General features: G+C 35.6%; 1 long non-coding RNA gene across 1 annotated transcript in view; it reads left to right on the top strand.

Moving 5' to 3' along the window:
• The window catches only part of LOC148109172 (uncharacterized), a 230,015-nt gene that overhangs the window by 68,427 nt on the left and 136,682 nt on the right, over positions 1-24,906 (top strand). The window lies entirely within an intron of this gene.

The following is a 24,906-nucleotide window of genomic DNA, read 5'->3' as shown; positions in this document are numbered from 1 at the left end:
TCTCACATTCTTGGCTAACTTTGCTCTTCAATTCTTTTTATCTTTCAGATCTTCTAACTAGGGTTATTTCCTTACCCCAAGATATATTCTTAGTAATTACCTTTCTCTCAATTCTTATTTCCCTGAAATAGCCTTACTTTTTACTCATTCTTAAAAATATGCTTCCTGTGTATAGAATTCCAGCTTGACAATTCTCTCTGCTTAATGAAAATAAATGTTCAACTTACTTCTGGCTTCCATTGTTACTGTTGAGAAGTCATCGGTCAGTCTAATTGTTATTTTTGAGAGCATTCTATTATCTCTGGCTTCAGTGTTCTGCTACTTTCACTGTGATGTGATTAGGATTAGACTTTTTTTTTTTATTCTCTTGTCTGGGATTTTTTGAATTGGGTTCTTCAATATTTGGATTGGTTCTTTAATCAGTTCTGTACATTTAGCATCCATTATTTTTTCCCATCTTGTTTCTGCTTCATCTCCCTCTACTCCTCTTTTGGAGGGGTCTAAATGTGTTTCAGCACTTCTCACTCTATCTTCTATGTCTTTTAACCTCTCAAAATCCCCATTCATTTGTCTTCCTCAGCTGCTCACCTGGATATTTTCTTCTAATTTAACTTTCAGGCTAAAACTTTTGTCTCTTGTTTAAAATTGTTTAAATCTGTTCATTGAAGTTTTAAAGTTTTATTACAATTAAAAAATTTATAGGCATACTCTTTCGTACTTTAAAAAATCTCCTTGCTTTTGTTCATGTATTTTAAGTCTCCCTTTTATTTCTTTAAACTTAAAAAAATACTTTAAACATTCTTAGTCTATATTCTGTCTACTAATCCCTATAGTATATATATATATATATATATATATATATATATATATATATATATAAATACATACACACACTTATATATATATACACACACTTATATTTATATATTTACAAGTGTATGTACTGAAGTTTTTATTGAAATATAGTTGACATACAATATTAGTTTCAGAAGTAAAACATAGTAATTTAACATTTATATGCATTTTAAGCATTACTGAATTCTTACTAGTTACCATAAATGTAGTTACTATCACCATAAAAAGTTATTACAATATTATTAACTATATTCCCTATGCTGTAAGTTTCATCTCTGTGAACTATTTATTTTATAACTGGAAGTTTGTACTTCTTAATCCCCTTTACCTATTTTGTTCATTCCTCTACCTATCTTCCCTCCGGGAACCACCAGTTTGTTCCCTGTATTTCTGAATCTTTTTCAGGTTTTTGTTTGTTCATTTGTTTTGTTTTAGATTCCACAATTACTGAAATCATATGGTATTTGTCTTATTCTGACTTATTCCATTTAGTATAATACCTTGTAGGTCTATCCTTTGTTGTTGCAAATGGCAAAATTTCATTATTTTTAATGACTGAATAATATTTCATTGTAGGCGTGCATGTATGTGTATGCATATGTGTGTGTATGACCTCTTCTTTATCCATTCATCTATCAATAGATACTTAGGTTGCTTACATATCTTGACTATTGTAAATAATGCTATAATAAACACAGGACTGCATATATCTTTTTGAATTAAAGTTTTTGTTTTCTTTGGGTAAATATACAGAAGTAGAATTAATGGATCATATGGTATTTCTATTTTTATTTTTCTGGGAATCTCTATACTATTTTCCACAGTGATTGCACTAATTTACATTCCCACCAACAGTGCACTAAAGTTCCCTATTCTCGACATCCTCACCATCCATTTGTTACTTCTTGTCTTTTGATTCTAGCCATTTTGACAAGTGTAAGATGATATCTCATTGTGGTTTTGATTTGCACTTCCCTGATGATTAAGTTGAGCATTATCGTGTATCTGTTGGTCGTCTGTATGTCTTCTTTGGAAAAATGTCTATTGGGTCCTCTACTCATTTTTTTAAATAAGACTTTTTTGTCTTTTTGGTGTTGATTGTATATATTCTTTGTATATTTTGGATGTGAACCTCTCACTGGATATGTCATTTATATTTATCTTCTCCCATTCGGTGAGTTTCCTTTTCGTGTTGTTGATGGTCTCCTTGCTGTGCAAAACTTTTTATTCTGGTGTCATCCTAATAGTTTATTTTTGCCTTTGATTCCCTTGCCTGAGAATACATGGCTAGAAAAATGTTGCTAAGGCTGATATCAAAGAGATTACTGCCTGTGTTTCCTCTAGAAGTTATGACTTCAGCTCTCACATTTAAGTCTCTAATCCATTTTGAGTTTATTCTTAAAGTATGGTGTAAGAGAGTGTAGTTTATTTTAGTTTCATTCTTCTGCATGTAGCTGTCTGTCCAGTTTCCCCAACATTATTATTGAAGAGACTATCTTCTTCCCATTGTATATTCTTGCCTCTTTTGTCAGAGATTGATTGACCATATAAACATGGGTTTATTTCTGGGAATAAAGAGTTATTCTGTTCTATTGATCCATGTGTCTATTTTTTTGTGCCATACTGTTTTGATTACTATAGCTTTGTAGTATAGTTTGAAATCTGCGATTGGGATACCTCCAGCTTCATTCTTCTTTCTCAAGATTGCTTTGGCTAATCACGGTCTTTTGTGGTTTCATGCAAATTTTAGGATTATTTGTTCTAGTTCTGTGAAAAATACGATTGGAATTTTAATAGGGATGGCATTGAATTTGTACATCGTTTTGGATACTATGGACATTTGGCCACTATTGATTCTTCCAGTCCATGAGCAGGGTATATCTTTCCATTTATTTGTGTTGTCTTCAATTTCTTAATGTCTTATAGTTTACAGAGCACAGGTCTTTTGCTTTCTTGGTTAAATTTATTCTTATTTTTTGATGTAGTTGTAAATGGAATTGTTTTCTTATCTTTCTGCTAGTTTTTTTTTTTAAAGATTTTATTTATTTATTTGACAGCATGAGAGAGCACAAGCGGGGGGAGAGGCAGAGGGAGAGGGAGAAGCAGACTCTCCACTGAGGGGGGAGACTGATGTGGGGCTCTATCCTAGGACCCTGAGATCATGACCTGAGCCAAAGGCAGATGCTTAACCAACTGAGGCACCCAGTCACCCCTCTACTAGTTTGTTATTAATGTTTAGAAACACAACAGATTTCTGTATATTAATTTTGTATCCTGCAACTTTACTGAATTTATTCATTAGTACTAATAGTATCACTTTTTGGTGGAGTCTTTTTTTTTTTTGGTGGAATCTTCAGAGTTTTCTACATATAAAATAATATCTTCTGCAAATAGTGACAGTTTTACTTCTTCCTTGCCAATTTGAATGCCTTTTATTTCTTTTTCTTCCCTGCTATGGCTAGGACTTCCAGTACTATGTTGAATAAAATTACACAGTGGTCATCTTTGTTTTGTTCCTGATCTTAGAGGAAAATCTTTCAGCTTTTCACCATTGAGTATGTTGTTAGCTGCAGGTTTGTCTATGAAGCCTTTATTATGTTGGGGTATGTATCTTCTCCACATACCTTGTCAAGAGTTTTTTTTATAATGAATGGATGTTGAATTTTGTCAAGTACTTTCTCTGTATCTGTTGAGATGATCATATTATTTTTCTTCTCTATTTTGTTAATGTAGTGTGTCACATTGATTTGTGAATATTGAACCATCTTTGCATCCCTGGACCAGTTGATTGTGGTGCATGATCTTTTTAACATATTGTTGAATTTGTTTGCTAATATTTTGTTGAGAATTTTTGCATCTGTGTTTATCAAGGATATTGACTTATGATTTTCATTTTTTTTTTTTTGTAGTGTCTTCATCTGGTTTTGGTATCAGGGTAATACTGGTCTCATAGAATGAATTTGGAAGTATCCCTTCCTCTTCTATTTTTTGGAATAGTTTGACAAGAATAGGTATTAACTCTTCTTTAAATGTTTGGTAGAATTCACCTGTGTAGCCATTTGGTTCTGGACTTCTGTTTGTTGGGAGTGTTTTGATTATTGTTTCAATTGCATTACTAGAAATTGGTCTGTTCAAATTTTCTGTTTTTTACTTGGAGGATTGTATGTTTTTAGGAATTTTTCCATTTCTTCTAGGCTGTCCAAATTTGTTGGCATATAATTTTTTTGATATATAATTTTTTTTAAATGATAGCTCTTATAGTTGTTCATTTGTTTGTTTGTTTGTTTAGAGACAGTACAGAAGTAGGGAGGAGCAGAGGGAAGAGAGAATCTTTAAGCAGACTCCATGAGCATCCCGAAGATGACATTTAGATGACCAACAGACTCATGAAACAATACTCAATGTAACTAATCAGGGAAATACAAATCAAAAACACAGTATAACCTCACACTGGTCAGAATGACTAGTATGAAAAAGATAAGAAAAAACAAATATTGGTGAGGATGTAGAGAAAACCTCACACACTATTGGTAGGAATGTAAATTAGTGCAGCCACTCTGGAAAACAGTATGGAGTGCTTCGAAAAATTAAAAATAGAAATACCATAGATCCAGTAATTCTACTATTGGCTATTTACTCAAAGAAAATGAAAATACTAATTCAAAAAGATATATGCATCCCTATGTTTATTGTAGCATTACTTACCATGGCCAAGATGTGGAAGCAACCCATGTGTCTATTAATAGATGAAGAGGTAAAGAAGAAGTGGTGCCATATATATATAAAAATACACACACACTCTCATATACATACAATTGAGTATATAACACAGCCATAAAAAAGAATGAGATCTTGCCATTTGTGACAATATGAATGGGCCTAAAAGGTATTATGCCAAGTGAAATAAGTCAGATAGAAAAAAAGCAAATATCAGATGATTCCACTTATATGTGGAATCTAAAAAAACAAAACAAGTGAACAAAGAAAAAGACTTAAATACAAAGAAAAAACTGGTAGTTGACAGAAGGAGATTGGTGGGTGAAATAGGTAAAGGGGTTAAATGGTACAAACTTCCAGTTATAAAATATATAAGTCATGGAGATGAAAAGTGCAGGATAGAGAAAATAATAATACTGTAATAACATATGGTGACAGATGGTGACTATACTTATCATGGTCAACACTAAGTAATGTATAGAATTGTCAAATCAAATGTTGTACATCTGAAACTAATCTAACATTTCATGTTAATTATACTTAAAAAATAAAATGGGGTGCCTGGGTGGCTCAGTTGGTTAAATATCTGACTCTTGATTTCAGTTCAGGTCATGATCTTAATCAATTGAGCCCCACCTCAGGCTCTGCTGGGTATGGAGTCTGGTTGATTCTCTCTCTCCTTCTCTCTCTGCCCCTCCCCTACTCGTGCTTTCTCTAAAAAAATAAAACAAATAAATTAAATAAATAAAAAATAAAAAAATGAAATGACCCAATGGGGAGAAAAAAGAGATGTAACACTGTTTCTGATACTGTATTATGAATATGATTATAATAATATTGTGTGCCATAAAAATTTTATAAATTTCATTAGTGTATAGACTGGGCTAATGTGAAGCAATCGGATTACCCTAGACTACCATAAAGCAATCACGTTCCTGCTTTGTTATCAATGCATGAATCATTTTACCTATAAATAAATATGAAACATTCACATTATTTCTTTTCATTTTTGTTGTCTAGTGTTAGTAATGTGTATAACGTCTACACTGTTTTGTATTATATAAGACAATATTGATGTAGGTACTGGCAGACAGATGATTAATCTTATAAACAAACAACGTAACCTTTCAGTATTGATAAATACAGTATAGTGCTGTAAATGTATTTTCTCTTCCATATGATTGTCTTAATAACATTTTTTAAAGATTTTATTTTATTTATTTTATTTTATTTTATTTTATTTTATTTTATTTTATTTTATTTTATTTTATTTTAACAGAGAGCGAAACAGCCAGTGAGAGAGGGAACACAAGCAGGGGGAGTGGGAGAGGAAGAAGCAGGCTCCCAGTGGAGCAGGGAGCCTGATGCAGGGCTCTATCCCAGGACTCTGGGATCACGCCCTGAGCTGAAGGTAGACGCTTAATGACTGTGCTACCCGGGCGCCCCTCTTAATAACATTTTTGCTAGCTTACTGTATTGTAAGAATACAGTATACAATACATATACAAAGTATGTGTTAATCAATTGTTTATCTTATAATTAAAGCTTCCAGTCAATGGTAGGCTATTAGGAGTTAAGCTTTAGGGAAGTTAAAACTTGTATGTGGATTTTTGGTTGTATAGTAGGTCAATACCCTTAACCCCCTCATTATTCAAGGGTCAACTGTAGTTTTCATATCTCTTTTTAATCAGTTCTCTTCCCCATTTATTTATTTATTTATTTATTTAAAGTGACAAAAAACCAAAACCAAGCCAAAACAACAAACAACACTGTCAATCAGGAATTCTACATAGAGCAAAACTATCCTGAAAAATTGGAAACAACCCAAATGTTCATCAACTGATGAATGGAAAAACAAAATGTAGTATATCCATACAGTGGGATATTATTCAGCCATAAAAAAAGAATGAGGTGCTGGTACATGCTATATCATGGATGAACCTTGAAAACATTATGCCAAGTGAAAGAAGCTGGACAGAAAAGGCCACATATTGTAAGATTCCATTTACGTGAAATGTCCAGAATAGGCAAATCCATAGTGATAGAAAACAAATTAGTCATTACCAGGGTGGGGGGAGGGGAGAGGAAATGGGAAGTTACTGCTTAACAGATATATGATTTCTTTTGGGGGTGATGAAAATATTCTAGAATTAGATAGTGATGATGGTTGCACAACATTGTGAATGGAGTAAAAGGCATGGATTGGATTATTTATATTTTAGATAATTATAAAAAATATGCTGAAAATATTTTTTAATGGTAGTTTTTAAGGACACTGTGGCGCCAGGAATTAACTCTGGCTACAAGGTTTTTCTAATTTCAAATATTACCTCATGAATGCCTATCCAATATATAGTTCAGGCTTTACAGTTTAAAATGGTTACAATGATAAATTTTAAGTTATGTGAATTTTACTTCATTAGCAAATAAATATGATTGTATTGGATTATAAATAAAGGAATAAAATAAATATTTCTGAGTCCATATGATGTGAATAAAAATGAGGAAGGACAAGTCTTACTTAAAACATTGTTAGTAATAAATATAGAAGGAATGAGGAAATAGAAATCACTTTTAGAACATTATGGTAATATTACTGCAGGAAAAGCCCATATTTTCATATGCTTATTTGCCACCTGTATATTTTCTTTGGTGAAGATCTGTTCAGATTTTGTTGCTTACTTTTTTAAATAGTTGTTTTTATTTTTACTGTTGAGTTACAAGTTACAAGTCATTTTCAGATATATGATTTGAAAATACGCTTTTCATTTTTTTTAACAGTGTCTTTTGCAGAGCAAGTCTTTAAGTTTTATAAAGTCAGTTATTAAATTTTTCTTTTATAGATCATGCTTTTGGTGTCATAGTTGAAAAATTATCTCTAAACCCAAAGCATACAGATTTTCTCATTTGTTTTCTTCTAGAAATATAGTTTTATATTTTGATCTATGGTAGATTGTTGACTTAATTTTTATATAAGGTTAACACCTAATGATATGTCTCAAGAATAGGATTCCTTATTTTCCTTATGGATGTACACTTTTCCAACCCTATTTGTTAAATGGTGCTTTCTTCTTTGAATTGTCTTTGCACATTTGTCAAATGTTAGTTGACTATATTTGTGCGGGTCTATTTCTGGGCTCTCTATTCTATTTATTCCGTGTGTCTGTCATTTTGCTAATACCACACTCTCTTGATTACTGTAGTTTTATTATCTATTTTTTAATGGATTATGGATCAGTTTATTTCCTCTCAGCTTTGTTGAGATATAATTGACAAATAAAATTGAACATATGTAAAATATACTTCATGATGATTTAACATACAGGTACACTGTGAAAGGATTTCCCCCATCTAATTAAATAACACATTCATCATAGCACATATTTATTGTTTTTGTGTGTGAGAACATTTAACTCTACTTACTGAGCAAATTTCAATTATACAATACAGTGTTATTAACTATAGTCACCAATGTATAAATTCGATCCAGACCTTATTCATCTTGTATAAAATATGCTATTTTATATGCTTTTACCAACCTGTCCCTATTTTCCCCTTCCCTCAGGCCCTGGCAACCACTTTTCTACTCTCTTTTTCTATGACTTTGACTTTAAAAAAAGTAAGATTCCACATGTAAGTGATACCATGCAGTATGTGTCTGGCTTGTTTCACTTAGTGGAATGTCCTCAAGGTTCATTTATGTTGTTTCAAATGAAAGGATTTCCTTCTTTCTCATGGCTGAATAATATTCCATTGTATACCTATGCTGCATCCTTTTTATCCATTTATCTTTTGATGGACACTTAAGTTATTTCCATATCTTGGCTATTGTGAATGCTGCAGTGCTGCAGTGAACATGGTGGTGCAGATATCTCTTCAAGATCCTGCTTTGGTTTGCTTTGGATATATACCAAGAAGTGGATTGCTGGGTCATATAGTAGTTTTATTTTTAAAGTTTTGAGGGACCTCCATCATGTTTTCCATAGTGGCTGTACTAATTTACATTCCTACCAATCATGCACAAAGGTTTCTTTTTCTTCATATCCTTGCCAACACTTGTTTTCTTTTGTCTTTTTGATGATAGCCATTCTAACAGGTATGAAGTGAGATCTCATTGTGGTCTTGATTTGAATTTCCCTGATGATTAGGAATGTTGAGCACTTTTTCATGTACCTGTTGGCCATTTGTGGATATACCACATTTTGTTTTTCTATTCATCAGTTGATGAACATTTGGGTTGTTTCCAATTTTTCAGGATAGTTTTGCTCTATGTAGAATTCCTGATTGACAGTGTTGTTTGTTGTTTTGTTTTTTTTTTGTCACTTTAAATATGTCATCCAACATCCCTCTAGACTCTATGGTTTCTGATGAGAAATCAGCTGTTGATATTATTAGAAAAAGTCCCTCATAGGTGGTGAGTTGCTTCTCTCTTGCTGCTTTCAGGATTCTCTCTTTGTCTGGTTTTCAACTGTTTGATTGTAATGTGTTTCAGTGTGGATCTCTTTGAATTTATACTATTTGAGGCTCACTGGCCTTCTCGAATATGTAGACTCATGTCTTTCCTCAAATTTGGGAACCAAACTTTGGAAAAGTGCCGAGCATTACCTATTCTAGTTGAACATATGCATACTCAATGACCGAGAAATTCTATTACTAATTATATAATTCAAAATAATGTGTGCACATATGCACTAAAAGACTTGTAAAAAAATGTTCATGGAGGGCGCCTGGGTGGATCAGTCAGTTAAGCATCTGACTTTCATCAGTGTCATAGTTTTCAGTGTACTGTGGTTTTATAGTAAGTCTTGAAATCAAATGGTGTAAGCCCTCCAAGTTTATTCTTTTTCAGACAATTTTTTGATTGTTCCAGTTCCTTGGGATTTCCATTTAAGTCCATATAAATTTTAGAATTGTCTTCTCCCTTTCTATCAAAAAACCTGCTGGGCTTTGATTGGGATTTTGTCTAATTTACAGATCAATTTTGGCAAAAATGGCCATCTTAACAATATTGTCTTTTGGCTCATAAATGTGATGTATCTCTTCATTTATTTAGATCTTAATTTCTCTCAGCAATGTTTTATAGTTTTCAGTGAATAGGGTTTTTTTTTTTACAATTATATTATCTCTAAATATTTTATATTCTTGATGCTATTATAAATTGTATTTTTGTAAAATTTCCATTTCCAGATTTCTTTGCTAATGTTTAGAAACACAATTGCTATTTTGTGGATTGTCCTTGTATACTGCATCCTTGCTGACCTCACATATTACTTTTAGTAGTTATTTTGTAGAATCAGTGGGATTTTCTACATAGATGTTTATGTTTGCAAACAAGGAAAGTTTTCTTTTCCAATCTAGATTACTTGTGTTTTTTTCCTATCTTACTGTATTGCTAGACTCTCTAGTAGAATATTGAAAAGAAGGGGGAAGATTGATATTAATTACCAAATCCACCATTACTGTACATGAAAGTCCATAGTGATGGTTTTAGAAACCTTCCAAATGATTTTCATATTAAGTCAGTATTGAGATCTATTAAGCTACACAAAATTTCATTATTGTTGGGGTCTTCAACCTCATATGTTTAACTGTCTTCTCATGCACTTCGCTTCAGTTCTTTGGACATACCAAGCTTATTACTACATTAGTAGAGTAATATTTGATATAGGAAGCCAAGGATAAACAGAAATCACTCTCTATTTCTTGTATTTGTTTCTGTCATCCTATCAATATCTATCTTCCAGACTGACTTTCTCCACAAGGAGGAAACCAGGTAGTTCCATGCTTATATCATCCTCGCCTCACCACTTAGGAAAAGAGCAGTTATTCTTCTACCTCAGCTTAAAAAGCCTGGTGAGGGATCTGGTTGCATTGGTTTAGGTCATGTGTCCACCTTCTGAACCAATCACTTTTGCTAGGGTGTTAGGATTCTGTGATTGGGATGTCCAGAGTTAAGTGTACACTGTGGGAAGGGAGGCAAGACCCTAAATCACCTATTTAGGCTACCCGTTAGAGTTGGGAATAAAGCAAGGGGAGCAATGATAGATATTCCAAAGTGAGTGGTATCAACGTGGCTAAGGAGTAAATCATTGGGAACTTAGGCATTCCCTGGTTTTTGTCTTCTTCAGTTCCTAAGATGTTCTTTCATGATGTTGTATTACTTTTTATTATTAAAGATTTGAAGTAGAATAAAGCTCAAAAGAATCATTACCCTGCTGTATGCTGCCATATTCCCTGGGGCTCAGTCATGTCTATCCTGGCCAGGTCTTTCTTTTCTTTTCTTTTTTTTCTGAGGGCATAAGAAAGTTTATTACTACATAACTGAGATCCCTAGAGAGAGTAGGGGAAGGCCTCTCGAGCAGGCCCAGAATGGCTTGAGAGAGCCAAGACAGGTGACTGGTCTGGGTTTTGTTTTTTTTTTTAAATGTTATTTATTTTATTTATTTATTTTTATTATTATGTTCAGTTAGCCACCATATAGTACATCATTAGTTTTTGATGTAGTGTTCAACAATTCATTAGTTGCTAATACACCCAGTGCTCATCACCACTCATGCCTTCCTTAATACCCATCACCCAGTTACCCCATTCCCCCACCCCCTCCCTTCTGTGACCCTCAATTTTGTTCCCAGAGTCCAGAGTCTCTCATGGTTTGTCTCCCTTTCTGATTTCTTCCCATTTGGTTTTCCCTCCCTTCCCCTGTGGTCCTCCGTGCTATTCCTTCTGTTCCACATATGTGTGAAATCATATGATTATTGTCTTTCTCTGCTTGACTGATTTCACTTAAGCTTTTCTTATCTATTTAAATCACCCTTCTTGGTTTAGTACACTGACACTGCCAAATCTCTGTCAGTGCTTTCCCATTCAGCAATTTTTATAGTTTCCCCTACCTCAAGGAACCCTTTTCCTTGACTGCTGCCTGCCAGCCCTTCCTACCCTACCATATCACACACAGTTATGGAGTGATCATGCTGCTTCTTTGGTCGTAAAAGCTTGCTAATCAGACAGTTCATCCAAGGGGAGAATTCTAATAAATTATGTTAAGTCTGTGCTCATAGACTAATGAGAGAGGGTTAAGAACTTTGCTCCCACACAAGGAACATTTAAAATGTTTCTGAAGACATGCATATGATAGGCATTCAATTAATATTTGTCATATTGAATTGAACCTGAAAAAATGAATTTCCTGTTAAGAAGTAGACAAGGTAGGAGGGGAAGAGGAAGTCCAACATGAGCCACAGGGGAACTTTACACAGGCAGGTAAGCTTGAACAGTGATCCCCAAATCCCTGAGGGCAAATAGCTACTTTATACCTACATGAACCTACAAGAGATTTTTGATGTCGATAACAATGCCAAGAATTTATGAATAGTTCCTTGTCACTGGGTCACATTCTGTTGCCAAGAATATTAATGCTACCCTCTACTTGAACTGTAGTAAGCAACCAATTACCATTCATACTTTGGGAACGTGAATGTTGCTACAGCAAAATATTCCTTGACGGACATTCATCTCTTTTGGAGCCAAAAAAGATAAAAACTACACAGGACAATAGATCAAATGACAGATGGGACTAAGGGGGTAGTCAGGACCTCACTGAGATACCTAGGAACATGCTGTAGATAGGCTTCCTTAATTAATTTTTCAAAATAAATGAAAGCAAACATAACATTTATATTCCCAGTGCTGAGCACTACATTGGCAGAATTAAAAGCTGAATTGATAGTGTAGGCTTTCTTCACTTCCTCTTGCCATTCAGTTGCAATTAATTGATTAATCTGTCTTCCCCTAAACATATAAATTCTGTGAGGGCAGGTATCACATTTGTCTTGTTTACCTTCACTGCTCAACATCCAGTACACATCATAAATGCTTAGTAAATATTGTTGTTATGGAAGTGAAATGATAAGAAATCAGGAGAGAATGGAAGAATGACTGAGCTCCTTCTCTGTGCCATGCATTTTGATAGGTTTATATATTACAATTGGTATTTTGCTTTTCCTTGATAACTCTGAAAGACATGTGTTATTATCATAATTTTACAGTTAAGAAAACTGGTAAGGACAACTTATTTTGTTGAATATCTGCTATTTGTTGGGTCCTATACTAGGAATGTTATCTATATTAGATCTTCAAAATACTATGGAGTGTTTTTTTCTTCCCTTACACATTTACAAAGAAAGCTAGCATGAAGTTAATAAAGAAAGCTAGCATAAAGTTAATAAGAATTGATGCTGATTTAAGTCCATATCTTTTGATTACAAATGAGTGCAAAAAACTAAATATTCATTGAATGAATTAATATATGGTTATTATTAATTTATTGATTAATAGACATTTATTTGCACATGAAACTCTTACAAAAAGCAACTTTGCCAGTAGCACTTATCCTAAACAAAAATAACTTCTAGATTGTTCACCTGAAAAGTGAAAATTTGTACTTGCAAATCTCTTCTAAAAGTGACTTCAGCTTCTATTACAACTTATATAACATGTAAGTCAACTCTGACACAATTTTTCAATCACAACCCAGGAAAATTCTTCATAAGATCTTTAAGTAATACACTTCAGAACTTAAGAACCCTCATTTTTAGTAAATTCTCATTGAAACCCATTCTCATTGAAACCCGTTTTCTCTCCTTAATGTAAAATGCAGTAATAATAGACTTTAAAAATCTTATTCTTTATTTTGCTGAACAGAATTCTGCCTCTATGTTTAATGTTATTTTGTAAATAAAGCTGGATTTTTAAAAACTAATTAAATAGCAACAATACTATTTGTAACATACTTTCTCTTTTCTCGGCCCTAGGAAAATATTCTAATAATTTAACTCTCTGAAATTACATATCCTTCCATTTCCCAGACCTGTGCTCTAAAACCTTCCTCATTTTTTATTTATTCTACCAGTTAGCCTCCTATCAGACATTTACTGACAGTTCATTTCTTTTCCTACCACAGTCCTCTATTAGATCTTACTTCTCAATGGAACTCACAGTTTTGGAAACTATGGTCACAAAATGTTTGTATGGTCCTGTGGATGAGCTCGATTTAGGGTCATGCAAATAACACATTTTCCAACCAGAAGTCTCTCTAATATATATTTGATTTTCTATGTTCTGTATGAAAATTTAAAAGATAAAATTTGATTACAGAATCTATTTCTTATATATGCAAACAAAGCATTTCTAGTTATATAGATAGGATCTAAACCAATCTCACAAATTAATGTCTGATTCAGAGCAGAATTTTAAAATGTTGCTATTCCATTTTAAAATGTAAATGAATTAGTCATTAAAAGAATGCAAATTAAAACCATGAGATTCCACTAACCCATTAAAAATCTCAATAAACTGGACAGTTTTACTAGACAAATACAAATTATCAAAACAGAATCAGTCATAGGAAACTCAAGTAGACCAAGATTAACTTTTGCTCAACTAATAAATAAGAAAAAGAAACTGCACTTGTAAAAATGAATTAATGACATACATTTTTGTCACACTGACAAAAATTTTAAAAGGACAGTATATCTACTTTTGGTGAGTATTTAGGAAGGTGAATACTGCCATATACAGTTGATAATTAAAAGAGTTACAGGGTTCCCTGGGTGGCGTGGACAGTTAAGCGTCTGACTCTAGGTTTTGGCTTGGATCATGATCTCAGGGTCTTGAGATAAAACCCCATGTAGGGCTCCACGCTCAGCACGGAGTCTGCTTAAGATTCTCTCTCCCTCTCCCTCTGCCCCTCCCATTCATGTTCTCTCTCTCTCTCAAATAATACATCTTTAAAAAAAAGAGTTGCTAATACTTTCTTGTGAATAAATTACCCATGTGAATCAAAAAACCCCCAAAAAAGGTCTTGTCTCTGAAAATTCACTTTAGAAATTCTTCCTAACAAACTAGTTAAAGGTATAAATTAAGATTTTGCTATAAGAATGTTCTAAAAAAGTGAAAATTGGATAGATTCTAGATTTCCTTGAATGAATTTTGTTATGTATATATGATCATTAAAAATTTATAATTCGATATGTTAATGATTTAGTGTTGAATTTAAAAAGCTTGTATTATATTGTAACGGAATCAACAACATACAACTATATGGGTGAATCTCAGACATTTCAGTAAAAGTAGTCACAAGAAAATATGCACAATATGATTCTACTTATGTAAAGTGCATAGTCAACTATAATTTTTTAAAAAAATTTTGTAAACAGATAAAAACAATTTATGTGGTTAGATGTCAACATAATATTTATCTTTTGGGGAGATAATACAGAGAACAGAAAGGGGGCATCTGGGATGCTGGTAATGGTCTTTTCTTGATATTGATTTTGATTACATGGATGTGTTTATGGAAATTCAGCTTTCAAATGGCAGAAGCTAAAGTTTGCTTCTCGGAAATGGGAAGGAATGGTAAAAGATATAGATAGGATATTATATAACATAAATATTTAAAATAACCCTCCTTGACCTGATTTTATGTCCTCATACAAGGGAAGACACATAAAATAACCAGTTCATTCTTCCCTTGCCTCATTCAATAGTTAATTACTGAGGATTTATTATGAGCCAGGTCCAGTTGTAGTTCATAATGTGAGCAAAACCAACAGGTTACCTTTCTTATGGAACTTATATTCCATTGGGGAAGATAAACAATAAACATTCTAATGTTCCATTGAACATTAAAATATATCAGCTAGTGTTAAAAGCAATGAAAGATGATGGTGACAAAGTTGTTGCTTAAGATTAGGTTGGCAGAAAAGGCCTAGGTATAGAGATATTTAAACAGATGTGAAAAGAAGGAGTCAGCTATGAAAAATCAGGATTTTCAAAAAAACACAAATGACTTCTGGATTTGAATTCAGGCGGCTGGGTGGAGCAGTGTTGCTATTTATGTGGAAGTACAGGAAGAGTGAGTCTGACAGCAGGGTAGGGAGGGACTACATTTCTCAAGTGTGAAATAAGTTTTTAGTTGCTTTTGAATGAGTCTGGCCTTGATATCTTTAAAATAGATTTGAAAGACAAAAGTAAAGCCCTGAACAGTGTAATCATGATTACAGAAGGGGTTAGTATCAGAGGATTAGGCAGAAGTAAATTCATATAAAATTTGAATCAACCTAAATAGAGGCTGAAGGCTAGTTGGAAGATTACTTAAGAGGAAATGTTAAACCAAAATTTGTTATTGCAGTAACAATAAGGATATAGTTCAAGATAGTTTTTCCTCATTAGTTGGGTGACTCAACATTCCTGTCTAAGGGTACAATATTGTCTTCCTGTGGCTTAAGCCTATACAATAAGGTTGCTACTGGTTTCCTTTGGTGGTCTTTTTTTAGTTCTGGGCTGGATTTATTACAACTGGTAGTCTGGAGAAGACAAATTCTATGCTTTTTTTTTTTAAGAGAAAGAGAGAGTGAGCACACATGGGGGGAGGTAGGGAGAGGCAGAGGGAGAGGGAGAGAGAGAATCCTAAGCAGGCTGCACGCTCAGCACAGAGCCGATTGCAGGGCTCAGTCTCACGACCCTGAGATCATGGCCTGAGCCGATATCAAGAGTTCAACACTTAACTGACTGGGCTGCCCAGGAGCCCCTGTGTTTTTATTTACTGAGCATGGTGTTAGTCACTGGGGATATAATGGTGGTAAGAGATTGTCTCTTGACCTCAAGAAGCTCACCTTCTGGAGGGAAATAGGGACAAGTAAACTGTCAGTTAAAACACAGAGGACTAAGTGTTATGCCAAGGGTGAGAATGAGGTGATTTGAGGGAATTGAACCCAATCAGAAGGGGGATTGGAGAAGTTAGGGACTGTTTCCAGGGGAGTGACACCAAGTCTAAGACCTGAAGTATGGGCATGAGTTATCCTTGTGACTGCCGGATGTGGAAGTGGAGATGTGGTGGAGAGGGGGCTTTCCAGGGATAATGAAAAGCACTTCACAGCCTGGGGTTGATAGATTCTGCAATATACGGAGAAAGGGTAGATAGAGCCCAGTATATACAGTGTGAGAAGGTGTGAGACCTGAGATGGGAGTGGTAAGCTGGAGGTAGAACATGGAAGGCATTTGGTCATATCGTGCGGTTTGAACTTCACACCAACTGCAAAGGAGAGTGACAGGATCATATTTGTACTTTAGAAGGACTCTGATCACAGGGTGAAGAATGGTTGGAAACAGCCACATGGCTAGCACATATGTCTTATGTGAATTAGAAAACAACTTGTATGAATTAGAAAAATGTGCGCTCTCTTGGCAGACAAATGATCAAATACTGCTCCTTCAACCTTCATCTTGGGAGCTGAGTTTGGACTGTATTTTATCCCTGTTTTCCTTACTACCAATATGATTGGATGCTTTTGGGCGGGACAAAATGGAAAAGGATTATGTAGGAATCCAGGTGACAGATGCTGGAGGAATGAACTAAGGAATAGAGACAGGTAGATGGCTTTTGGAGATATTCAGAATTGACAGGACTTGGTGACAAATTGGATAAGAAGGGTAAGAAAAGGGAATGGGAAAGTTTCTGTATTTATATGTGCATTTACATATTCAGCACTTTACCCTTTCCTCTCTCCTCTTTTATTTCTTCTCCCTAGGACACAGTTCTGTTCTCCAGAGAGCTTACAATGTAGTTGAGGGGGCTAAAGGAGCACTTCTGTCAGATAAGTAATCAAGTAAATACATTTGGGAGTTAGAATACTGTATGAAGGTGGAGAGTAGGACACAAAAGGAGTGGTCCATTCTCTCTGAGAGTTGGGAAGGCAACCAGGAGAGCAGTAAAAAGGGGAGCATGCAGTGGTGCCTGGGTGGCTCAGCTGGTTAAGTGTCTGCCTTTGGCTCAGGTCATATCCTGGAGACCTGGTTCGAGCCCTGCGTCTAGCTCCCTGCTCAGCGGGGAGCCTGCTTCTCCCTCTCCCGCTGCCTGCTGCTCCCACTGCTTTTTCACTCTCTGTCTTTGTCTGTCTGTCAAATAAATAAATAAGTAAAATCTTTAAAAAAAAGAGGAGCATATGGCCAGAAGACACACAAGGGAGACTGAAGATGGTGGGGTTAGAAGTGGAGAAGGATGAAGGGGCCATGGTGGCCTTGACAAAGATCCAGAGATGTAAAACAGTGTGGACTTTTGGGAAAACTGAAAGTCTTCACCTGATTGAAGCTGTGAGACCAATGGATATAGTGCAATAAGGGATATAGAGTCCAAGGGGTGCCTGGGTGGCTCAGTCGTTAAGCGTCTGCCCTCGGCTCAGGGCGTGATCCCAGCGTTCTGGGATCGAGCCCCACATCGGGCTCCTCTGATGGGAGTCTGCTTCTTCCTCTCCCACTCCCCCACTCCCCCTGCTTGTGTTCCCTCTCTCGCTGGCTGTCTCTCTCTCTCTCTGTCAAATAAATAAATAAAATCTTAAATAAAAAAAAAAAGGGGGATATAGAGTCCGGGGCCAAATGATTGGGACCTAGTATTCATTCACTTGACAAATATTGTGGTGCCTTTGTGCTAGGTGCTTGGCAAAAGTAATGTATAAACAGGCATAGTCTCTACTTTCATGGTATTTAGTCTTTATTGTGAAAGCAGTTCAGGAGCTAGTATAATCTTTCTCTGGTTACTTTGGGGGCAATGTAGTAGATGTTTTGGGTGGGCAGACTGAAGATAGATCGAGTAGGGACCATCTTTATCCAGGAATGATAATGGGTGCTGAACTGAGGCCTCCTCAATGAAGGTGAGGCAGGGAGAAATTAAGATTAAGGAGATGTCACTGATAGACTGGTTTCTAATTGGATATCAAGTGTGAGGAAATTGGAGGACCAGGGGATTGTCTCCTGGTCTCTGATTTGAATGACTGGGTGGTAGGATGTTTTTCTCTCATTGAGATAAGAAACTTAGAAAGAGGCGTGGGTAAAGAAAAGAAACTCAGTTTTATTATTTTGCTTCCTGACCAAAATTAATAGATTTATATCCAAATAATTCTCTAAACTACCCACATTCTCCAGATTGGCTCAAAATTGTGTGTGTGTTTGTGATGTTCATGGTGTTGGCACAGAGGGTGGAGGTGGAACAGGAAACTCAAAAGGACTTTTTTCAATAGTACTCTTCCCTGACATTAGACTGTCTGGGATCTGGAAAGCAATGATTTCCTCTGTGAAGGAAGCTGGCTGATTAAGTTTCTAAATACTTTTGGGACATCGTGCCTGTTTAGAGAAAAGCAAAAGATTTTCATAGTTGGTAGTTCCAAGCTTAGCAAGAGCTTCAAATTATGGAATAAGTGATGGCTCTAGGTTCATATCATCAAACTCCTACTTTTCAGTTTCTCACATACCTCTAAAACAATTTTATGTAAAAGACACTCCCTTATTTCTTGACAACCATGTGACAACAAATAGGACACACTATGTGAGGTACTTTGCTTACATTCCTCATGGGGTCAAACCCATCAGGAACTAATGAGCTGATCATCATATGAATTATTAAAGAAAGCAGGGTCCTGGGATTGTAAATCAAATAATTAAAGTGTAGCAAATATTATTTGAACAGGTATTTTATTAAAATGTTATTATAGGCGCTAAGGCTTTGAGACAACTTCCTTGTTCATGGAGCAACATAAAGTTATTTACAAAGAATACTTATTTTTTCATATGTCAGCTTTAAAGGTAGGACTACCACATGAGGATATAAAGACTGTGCTTTGTGAAACTCCAGCAGTGCCATTCATGTAAGGAATGATTTGAATGGATCCCTTTAGAGTTGTGTATGTGGTGGTCCTGATAAGGTTTAGGATTCTGTGGAAACAGAAGACAGAAATTGAAGGACATGAGACCAGTCCAAAAGAAGAAGCCATGCTGGGCACCAGAAGTAAAGGGCTGACTGGAGATGAACACAAAGACTTGCCAAGAAGTCCAGCATGGAAAATGACTGGACTTTTACCTACGGAAGGATGAATGGATAGGGAGATAAACACAAGTGTTTTTTACAAGAGGGAATAAAGTGGAAAGATAGAAGTTTCGTGTCTAAGGATTGGGTCTGTGTATCAGTTAGTTTGTCACCATAAGTTTGTTCAGTGATATTGTTGAATGTGATCAATTACTGCGAAACCCAATTATTGAGCAGGATTAACTTATTAGTATATAAACATGAAAAAATGATGTTTTCCAGTAGCTATAATGAGCTGTGTTCCATTGAGGTCCCCTATCTCTTTGGGTAGCAAATTCTCTTACTGACATCATAGCCCAATTCCATTAGTATTGTCAGTTTTAGCTATTCAAACAGTTCTAGTTTTATGGTAAGACCCAAATCCTGTTCATATTAAAACTTGTATATTTTCTTGAGCTGCAGCTCTTTTCTTTCTCTTCTTCTAATTCAGACTTGTCTTCAGTGACTTGAAATAGTGGGAGAATGGGGTATATGGCCTCAGTCTCAATTAGCTGCTTCTCCCTTTTTCTAGGTGCATTCTACTTGAGTCTTGGGGAGGAGGAATAGGAGAGGCCAGTGTCTTGAGCTCTCCTGGTGTTGTGTAGTTTCAGATGTCACTCAGGGTGGTGGGTGCTCAAAGGCCGGTCTCTAGCAAGTTCTTAGTTGGGTTGTGTAATCTCTTCTCTCTACACAATTCCTTGGCATGGGAGATCTCAAGTAAATCAAACCCAGTCATCTTCTACAATTCCCCTCAGTCAATAAGAAACTACATTCTTTAATGTATCAAACATGCATGAAATCCTTAGTGCATGCAGGTGATTCCATTGGCAGACCTCTCCTTTCTACCTTCTCTTTCTTGCCCATTTCTTCAGTCTTAGCAGCATGTAGAACTCTGCTCGTCTAGTGGTTCAGCAATATTGGTATGAGAGAATTCCCATCTCTTAATTTATGTGGCTTCCTGAGATTTACCACTAACAGACCAACCCTCTTTTCTCTCTCCTAGTTTTCTTCTTATACTGGGGAATGGTTAGGGTAGTGGGATTGGTGAGTGGTGATAGCATAGCTCGGCTGACCCTTGCTGTAAGGAGATGTGGCTGGCAATATTCTAAACTTGAAATCTGAGATACTTGGATTACCTCATTCTTGGAATCTGGGAACACTTTTTGTTCTCAGATTTGGGCCTTCATGATTGATTTCAGGAAAATGGAATCTGGGTGAGTACTAAATTTTATCCTGTTTCAAGAGCAAAGGTCCCATACTGAGGGCAGAAGCAAGAGTGCGCCTAGGAAATCTGAATATGAATGGAGGATCAGATGTGTGAATGGGTGAGATTTTATTTGTGATGGAGTTGATGAATCTCATTCAGTAACAATGATGTTTCAGACCACTTTGAAAACATAATTATTTATATCTTGTGGTTTTTCCTAATATTGGGCTTTCCTGTGACGCTGTGACCTCTATGAGGACTGAGAGTGTCTTTTTCATTCACCACTTTTCCACAGCACTTACTGCAGAATGATGGCAAATAGTAGGAGCCTCATAAACTGACTGACTGTCGGATAGGTGGCTCTCAGTGCTAGGATCCCTGAGTTTGGGATACAGCAATACAAACCTTGTTAACATAAAGTTGCCATAAATTGGGCACTAACTATGTGCAGGAATGGGGCCAATCACCTCCCATTTTCTAATGGGATTCACACAGCACTTGGAGGTGCTGCTAGTATCTAATTTTTACAAAAGAGAAAAGTAAGGCTTAACTATAGTTCAATTCTATACCAAAGTCTGTCTCCAAAGACTTAAAAGTTAAAAATTTTTTTATCAGTTTACATATATAAAGCTTAAAATATCAAATATTTCTATAGTACTTATAATAAAATATAGCACTTCCTTGTTCCACAAATCAAACCTCTCTTAACCACACATTACCTCTTCCAATTTCTACTCCTTCTCTATGTTCTATTTCATAGTCAAGATTCTTGAAAGGATTATGTATACATACTTTCCCTGTTTACTTACAACACATTCTTTCTTTACCACAATTGCCCTTATATGTAGGTCATTTGTAACTTTGTGTTGTTATGCTTAATGACTACCTCTGTGCTTCCGTGTTCTGTATTCAGTGCCACCAATGTGAAGTGAGTAATCAGCCAGGTCACAGGAGCTCATAGCCTCCTGCCCTTTGTCTTTTAAGATTATTTATTTAAAAATTTAATTCATTTAATTTAGTCATATATTTATAATTATTTTTAGTTATGTATATATTTATTATTTGTAAATAATTCATTATTAATCTGGGGAGGTTCCACACACCTCCTGGTAAGGAAATTCCTTGCTGTTCCACAATTGTCACTTGTCACTGTTGCATTCTTCCATATTTGATGTGGCCTTCCTGAGGCAATTTGGAGAAACTAGACTACATTTCCCAGAAACCTCATGATTTTGGGTGAGAGTTGGTGAAAACAGACATTCACTTGAAATTTGAAAGGCAGAGGTAAAGCAGCAGCCATACATATCTGAAGGTGAGGCAATAAGAGGCAGTAAGAAAGAGATGGGCTGGTATCCTCCGACTCTTCTTCCTGAATGCTGGCCTTGCTGACTACACTGATGCCAGAACCACCACAGGACGCTCAGCAACAAACCCACAGAGGTGGTAGCTATGCAGAGGCAACAGTCTTCTATATGAGCCTCATTCACAGTTTTATTCCAGTTCTTGGTCTTGCTGAGCTCCCAACATCTAACACCAAAAACCAACTCCAGTGTTTCAGGGAGGCTTGATAGTAACTTTTTTTTCTGGATCCTCCAACTCCTTTCTTCAGTTCTTTACTTCCTCAGCTTAACTCCTTTAATAGATTCCCTACTCTGTGCGTAGTGGTTCTGTTTCCCTGATGGAACTCTAATACCATTACTGTTTGAGTTATCTTTTACTGTGGATCAAACTGTCCCAAAGCTTAGTGGCTTAAAACAACCATTTTACTATTTTCATCATTCTCTGGCTTGACTGGGCTAAGTTAGGTGGCTCTTCTGCTAGTCTTACTTAAAGTTTGGTGACTATGAATGGAATCATGGAGAGGTTTGACTCATTTAGTGCTATGGACTGAACCATTTGAAAGCTCAGAGGCTTAAAACAACAACAATTTTTCTCCAACCATTATATTGTCTTTTTGTTGACTGGGCTTAAAAGGGAGTTTCCTTTGTTGGTCATGCTTAGAGTCTGGTGATCGTGAATTGAATCGTCTTGAGGCTTGACTGGGAAGTAGAGATTTTGGCCTCTTTCTTTCTCCATATAGTCTCAGAAACTCTTTAGTGGTCTCTTCATCACTACAGCTGAAGTTTGTGTATAGAAGCTCAGAGTTCCCAAGAACACACAAGTGGAAGCTTTCATCATTTCTGCTATACTCTGTTAGTTAAAGCAAGTCATTGGGACAGCCAAGATTCAATGTAGGAGGTGACTACCCAAAGCCATGTTGTGGTATGATGAAGATGATGATGATGATGATAATAATAATAATAATAGGAGATAATGATAATAATGATAATAATATGAATTGTGGATCTTTAGAAATCATTTTGGGGACTAGGTATATACTTTTCTGTTTGGCCTACAGTAGCCTGGCTCACTTCACTATTACTTCGAGTTGTGCTCTTCCTAGACTCATTTTATGTTGGTTTCACAGTACATGTTTATCAGGCACTGTGTTTGGGTCCCACCATTTATACATGCTTTATTAGGTCATTCTGACCTGAAACACTAGCCACCACAAGTAGTATGAATAAGAGCATGAGAAGGTATTTCCCTCAGTCCTGGTTGAGCAGCTATGATTGTGAATGTATATCACCCCTCAGCATTTAGCTGGTAACACTGTCCGCTCCTGCCTCTAGGGGCAGCAGCCACTTGGGTGGTTGCTAATATGAGCCTTTTTTCCATTCAGGAATCCTGCAGTCATTTGATTCTCTAAGGTTGGTACAGGGGTTGTCATCCTCCACCTAGAGCTGCTTCTTTTCCTTTGCTAGGACAATTTAGATTTATTTTCTGTAGCTAGATTCCCTGCGACAGGTGATGGCCCTGAGGTTCCTTTTCCAAACCTGGTACTTCTTTTGGTGATTAACTGGATCAACTATTAGACTATGAGTGATGCCATGTGGCCATAATAGAAGACCCATGCAGAGATCCCATACTATATATACTATCACCAGTTTATTCTAGGCTACAGCCAGGATTGGCTTCATGGGCATGAGACATGTGCATTTACACAGAGAATAGGTCTCGGTCAATGCTTTGCCATTGCCATCTTGAAATTCTTTTTAGTTTTTGAACAGGGATCCCTCATTTTCTCTTTTGCATTAGGCCCTTTGAATTATATAGCCTGTACTGACTATAACAATGTAACCATTCAGTTATTTGTCTGATTCTTACTAATTCAACAATTAGCTACTGAGGCAGATCTGGAAATAAAACTAAACTAGGGTCTGACCTGGAAGTCTGACCTGAGAGCCCACTACTGAGACCCACCTGAGCATAGTTATTATACTGGAACATCAGGAAGGGTAATAACCTGGTTGGTGGGCTTTGCTTCTAGAGCAGTGGGGTGGGTAGAAAGGACACAGGGAATGTCTAGCTGTCATGTATTATTTCTGTTGCCAACATAAAATTTTAGGCTTTTATTCCCTGCTTGGTAAAAGGCCAGGTGTCTTATATTTATCCCTTTCCTATGTTTTCTCCATAAAGCATGTAACTATGGCTTTCCACTGTGCTGAAAGAATTTCTATGCAAGAGAGTAGGTGTTTTATGTCTCATTTTGTTTGTGTCATTATGGTCTCTGGCAGGTCTGGCCATGGCCTACAATGTGAACCTGCTCTTCCCTACCTACAGTCTCTTTAACTGATTTAATTTAATTGATCTTGTTTATTACTATGGTTCTGACTTTTAGGCTATAATTTTGAGTAATAATTAAAATATTATATTTTAAATGTTTTAGTTTTCTTTATCTGAAAACAAGGGCAATAGGTAGTAGCTTCAGTAATTCTTTCCTATAATAAAAGAAAAAATACATAGGTAGGAATGGCTTTTTAAGTGAAAAGGGATATATATATATATATATATATATATATATATATATATATATATGGATATATATATATATATATATATATATATATGGATATGGATATGGATATGATTATATTGAGCTGAAATAAGGAAAAACTGGGGTTTGACAGATGGTTACTGATTTTTTTGGTAGTATCTTCCATGTCAATGAATTATAGTCAACATGAACTTATTCATGTTGTATATATTCGTAGTAAGTAGAGACTTTAGGTGAAAGCAATAATACCAATTTATACTTAAAAGTACCAAGACCACATTCATTTTTTCTCACATATTACTTATTTGCTCTCTTATACTTGTATTTTGACTACTGAAATAGATAAATTTAACTTCT

Source organism: Ursus americanus, chromosome 12, assembly GCF_024610735.1.
Source record: "Ursus americanus isolate L20-20 chromosome 12, mUrsAme1.1.p, whole genome shotgun sequence".
Taxonomy (NCBI): domain Eukaryota; kingdom Metazoa; phylum Chordata; class Mammalia; order Carnivora; family Ursidae; genus Ursus; species Ursus americanus.
The sequence above is the reverse complement of the archived record's forward strand: the minus strand, read 5'-3'. Positions and strand labels throughout refer to the sequence as shown.